Here is a 6000-nt window from a genome sequence, read left to right on the forward strand (position 1 = left end):
TGCACCACCAGGTGAATACCACCATTGGAGCATGACCACTAGAGAGCTGCAGTCCTTACAGAGGACAAGAAATAAAAGAAGCAAGGAGGTTGAGCCTGGGTGCTGTAGGTCTCAGCATGCTCTGGGGCTGCCTAGGCTGATTTTTGGAAATGCTGTCCTGGAGCATAGAAGCCATCTGTGCTCTGGAGCACTGCACATCCCACTGGTCACAGGGAAAACATGGCATGTAAGAACAGGATCCTGGGTGCTTTGCTGGAGGAGGCATCACTGGAGGCACTCCAAGGAGCCCAAAGTCAGTTCTTCCATCTGAAGAGATGCTTACATGGAAACAAAGTGCACAAAGCTAAATACTAGCACAAATGCTAACTGCATGATTACATGAGGCAGGGAAAGGATGGGTGAGGACCCATGGCTTCTGTTCTGATGCAAGCTCACCCATGGCCATCAAATGAAAAGGAAAAAACATAGTCCCCAATCCTAAAGGAAAGTTCTTTATCCCAAAAGAAGTGGGGAAACTCCCCTCAGCAAGATGTGGACACAGGTATGAGTTTAAGGAGCCGCTAGACCAACTCACAGAACAGCAGCACAAAATCCATTGAGAACTATTAAGCACAAGGACTTCTGCTGGCAAATCCCTGAGCCACAGATTGCTAGAGGCTCTGTGACTACAGAGGCTCTCATGCATTTTAGCCTCTCATGTATCTGCTATTTGACTACTATCAGGAAGCAGATACTTTTCAGGCAAGAATTTTAGTTCTTCCACTTTACCAGTGACACATGGGAAACTGTGAGCCCAGAAAATACCTGCACTAAAGCTAGTTTAATTTTTCTTAATACCTGCTTTCCCCTTACACATAGCTGGGTAATATTTTTTCAGCAAATGGCTTATTTGCTTTAAATACGTGCAATTTCCAGGCATGCAAAGTGATGTAAAAATCCAGGTCAGATTCCCTGAATAGCTTCCACCACCAAAAAAAGCTACAAATGCTCTGAAGGGTAGAGCAAATCACATGGAGAACGGTTGGAGTCCTTCCGAAATCTCCTTTTTTACTATTTCCAAAATACTTCTATTTCAGGCACTTTCTGTATCCACCAGCAATAGACGTTTTGTGAGCATGAGAAATGCGGACCCCGTTCCCTGCTCTCCCCAGGGTTGCAGCGCTCAGGGCTCCCTCCCCAGCTCTGCTCTCACCTGCAGCAGCCAGGGCTGTTCTCTGGAGCTGCTCTGAGCATCCATCAGATTGGCTCAGGACCTGCAATGGGCAGGAGGTGATGCCAGCTCTGCCAAAACCTTCACAACAAGGTCCTCTTTGTCTTGGAGATGCCAGATTACGGAGCTGAAACTTGCTTTTCTCTGTGCCTTGAAAAAAGTGTCTTTCTGTCCCCCTGTTTAGGGGCCAAATGATTCAGCTTTGAAGGAAATATCTTTCCATATGACCAACTTGTTCCAGGCAAGCGAAGTGATGCAGAGTTTCAGGGAGGTACCAGTTACACTGTGCAGGGCTTGGATAAATGCTGCAACCCACTTCCTACTGACAGTAACACACCAACCACTCCTGACATGCTGTGGCCTTTCCAAATAACTCTGCTTGCAGATCCTCGGGTGCCCCCATGGAAAATATTTAGGGACTGCAGAAACAAAGCCCCTGACCACGGTATTAGTGATTTTTCACTTTGCAATGAAATCAGATCGATACAGCTTTTGTCGATGGCACACAGCATCCCCAAACTGCACATCTTCCATCAGAATGCTAGGGCTTCCCAGTTGGAAGCACCTCTAAAAGCCCAGACCTGGTTGACTCGTATTATAGAATCACAAAATGGTTGGGTTGCAAGAGACCTTAAAACCCACCCAGTTCCAGCCCCCTCTGTGGGCTGGTTGCCCCCACCAGATCAGGCTAACCAGGGCCCCATACCACCTGGCCTTGAAGAGGGACTAACACCATATGTGTCTGATTTCCACAGAATCCACAAGCGTTCACAGTCAGAATGGTTCATCATAAACAGGTAAGCCTCGAGCTCTGACAGTGCCATCCAAAGTGCTTTGGCTAATGCAACATGAATTTTGGGAACAGAGAGGTTCTTTGATCCAGGCTGAGTAAAGCACAGCACACTTGGGGTTGCACTTGAAAGTAATTAAAGATTTCTCTTATCAGACATGCATCCATTCCTCTCCATAACTCCAGAGGCCCTGCAGCACACAAACAGATCCCTTCTCCTGGCTGTGGGACCAACGTCCCTCACAGGGGAAGGAGGGCTTTGGGAGCGGTGAAGCACTGAACATCTCATTTGTGTTATGCTCCAGGTCGTTGGGGAAGTGCTTCACGAAGCCTTCCTTTTTATACAAGTATTTTCTTTAACTGAATTCCACTCAGTTTTCCTCAGGCAACAAATGAATTTTGTTTACCAATTCATTTATGGAAAGCTGGCTTGAGCCATCAGAGGCATTTGAAGCCATGCTGAAACATGGCAATTTCAAGCACTTACCTGCCTCCTTCCTATGAGTCTTCAAAGCCAAGGTTACCAGGACAACAGAGCACACTCAGTCCAGCAGAATGAAGGTGATGTCATTATTAGCTGGGCGCTAACAAAATTATGCAAATGATCTCCCAACAAAGAACACAGCAACTACCCTCAACTTAAGAAAGGTAATGTCACCCAAATCCTGATCATTAATATCTTTCAAACCCTCCTGAGGAAGCTGGCCTCATCGCATCACCCCTCCTGGAGGGACCTGAGTGAGGTCCTGCAGCACCAGTTGCTTGAGGGCTCCTAACTGATAACAAGTCTGTTCTGACAGCAGCTGCTCTTGGGGAAAGGAAATCTCTCAGCACTATGTTACACTGCTATAGATGGTTATTCAAGCTTAATAAATCCTCCTTATCAACCCTGTCTCACTACCCCTCATAATTTAAGCATGGTGTAATAAGGCAGCATGAAGGCAAGGGCTAGTTTTATGGTCAAACTGGGGATTACAGTCTGGCACAGATATTTAAAGATTCACAACAGCAAAGAGAAATTGTAAGAGGATCCTAAACAGCTCCCCTTGAGCTCTGAGAGATGGGCTGATGAGTTACAGTCATTTCCAGTGCAGGGCTGGGCTGATACATGGCTGAGCTGGGACCAGTCTTGAGACTTACTGCTCCTCTTGCAAATGTAAACCCTGCACATGCTGAAAAATTATGTGCTGATTTCAGAGGAGGTATCTGTACTACATGTATTGTTCTCTCTCTTTTATTATTATTTTTTCCATCATGAATATTGCATGGTTTTCTTTCTTTCTCTGAATAAACACAACAGTGGGTTGGGTTTTTTTTGTTTGTTTGTTTTTCTTTTTTCGTCTCCTGTGCTCCCTCATTCTTCACAAACCCAAAGGAACACTTTTTCCCTTGTAAGTGACTTGCCATGCTGCTTGGAGCGAGGAGCCTTTGCTCTCCAATTGCCTCATTACTGAAGACAGCCCAGCCCAGCCCACTCCTTCATGGCATCACATCAGAAGAGGACTTTGTGATCTTGACAACTTGGCTTCTTTTCCCTGTCTGTGTTACATGAATAATGAAAATATATTGCTTCTTCCTACCAGCCTTTCCTCACTTACATCCTTAGACTATCATGACTACAGCACTACCTCTGCTCAAACCATGGCTGGCCATTCCTAGACTGTTATTTATCCAGGACTCCAAAGTGCTTTTATTGAATGCCTAATGCTCAGACAGTTCCTACATGTCTTCCCTTCCAAAGGAAATCACCCAGTACTGTTTATCAGATGTTTTTTCTCTGGCACCCAGGAGGGTGATGTTTCCCACTGACAGCAGGGAGGGAGATTTCCTGTGGCTCATAGCCACAACTCCAGGTGCACCATCCAACCCGCCTGCAGCCCACTGCTTGATGCTGGTGTGAAGGTGGGGGAGGACATCTCCATCCCCATGAAGGACTGTGAGCATCCACAGATGGAGCTGGGAAGCAGTGTGCCTTGCTGCTAGCACTTCACCTGTCTGACTAGTGTGACAAGAGGAGGTTGGGATGGAGCAGGGGAGAAGTTGCAGCCTTTTTCTACCTCCAGTTCCCAGGAGGATGTGCTTCAGGTGTCAAAGTCTGGTGCTCCCTGTGAGGCTCCTGCAGCCTGCCAGTGTGTGAAAGTTTAAGGAGGAGTGAATTCCAGCAAGCCATAAATCCAGCAAGCGCGGATGTACTCCATGCAGTGGGGCAACTGCAAAGGCTTAGATCATGTTCTTGCTGACAAGCTGCTGATGGACAAGTTTGTTCGGGACTTTGCAGAAGAAAGCATGGAAATGGAAGAGCCCCATAAGTCGGGGAGTCCTGAAGCATCAGCCCTACCTGTCTTACAGGGAGAGGGGAGAGATGAGAGAGGGAACCCTACACTATGTTGGGTTTCTGATCTCAGCACATGGATGGGTGAAATCTGACTGAAGGCTGGTGTTGGGCTCTCCCCCTACCCCATGAGGAGGCAGTGTGCAGCACTGTGGCTGTGGGGCTGTCTGGGCACAGAGGACACATTTCTGTCTTCCCAATATTGTGCACTGCAAGAGCCGCGCATCAACAGCTCCCTCCCTGAGCACTGCTGTGCTATAAGCACCTAATAATAAAAACTGGCTATTGCTTCCCTAAGACACCTGTCAGCTTGTGTGCTAAGTGGCAGAGTAATAAATACTTGTTCTGCTCTGCCTTTCTTCTTGAATTCTCCCAGCTCTGCCTGTTTTCATTAGTATTTCTTTTCTGTGGACACTGCAATTACAGTCTGTTCCTCTTCAGGGCCCTTGTTCCAGGTTCAAATAGAGAAGTGATAATGCAGGGAAGCTTTTTACATCGCTGTTTATTTTTGTCTCCTGAGTCAGGAAGATCTTTTCAGGCTGGGTGCAATCCTGTGCTGTTTTGATTGAGGGAGGACTCGGGGAAAGGGGTGAAAGCTCCAGGTTCCAGCTTTAATCACTGGAAACATAGTGGGCTCCTTCCTCATATGCTCTCACTGAGGTCACAAGCTATGCTCCTTCCTTGGGAAGACATAAATATGCAGTCTGTACTGCTAAGACCTGTGGTAACCATCCATCTGCCACAGCAGCTGCGAGCCCGCCGCTCCTGAGCCTCTTCTGTCATCCGAGTCTGAGCAAGAAGGAGGATTCCGCTGAAAGCAGCAAATTCAAATGTGCAACTTTCCTGTTCGAGGTTGCAATATGCTTGGAGATACTGTCCCGCCAGCAAGTCCCTGGTGCAGCTTCCAGATGGTGCTCTGGGAAGGGAAGAGAGCTCCACTTCTTCATGTGCAGAAAACTAATGATGATACTGGAATAATTTCCTACTCAAATTGGGATCGGAAATCCAAATGAAGTCCCTACACCTTAAATTTCCTTGCTAGCAGACAGCACAGTCACCTGGACATGCCAATTCTGGCTGAGTGTTGTGGCATGATCAGCTAGCTACAATTAATTCTCTAGAACCAGGGCAGCCACGATCAAAACCCACTGATGCAAAGGTATCTGGTCTACGCTAAGTCTTAAATCACTCCTGGAAGCTGCATGAGTGACCAAAGTGATGCTGGCTGTTGTAACAGCTGAGCAGCATAGTAGCATGGCTTGAACCGCCCTTCACTTTTCCTTATTGTGTGTTCAGCCTACCACACGGCCTAAGACATTGGGGCTCAGGGCCTTCCGTGTCCTTCTGCCCATCAGGGTCACTTTATGGTATGTTTCAGCAGCAGAAACATACGTGGTATGCTGCATAAACCAGCATCTTGGCCAGGGCCTCTTCTGACTGCCCCTTGATCAGCGGAAAGCACAGTTCATGTTGTACATAGTGAAATACCAAAGTGCTTTACTGGAAAACCAGGGTCTATCCATAGCTAACACTACAGGCAAGGACACCTCCAGGTCTCCTCCCTGCCCACTTATCACACCACCACCTTCCTGCCTTGGGTTGGACTCCAAACTCTCCAGCCAATCAGCCTTGAACGTATACTGTGCTCTGTGCTCCCCTGCCACTGGA

The sequence above is a fragment of the Tetrao urogallus genome, assembly GCF_951394365.1.
Source record: "Tetrao urogallus genome assembly, chromosome: 13".
Classification (NCBI taxonomy): Eukaryota; Metazoa; Chordata; class Aves; order Galliformes; family Phasianidae; genus Tetrao; species Tetrao urogallus.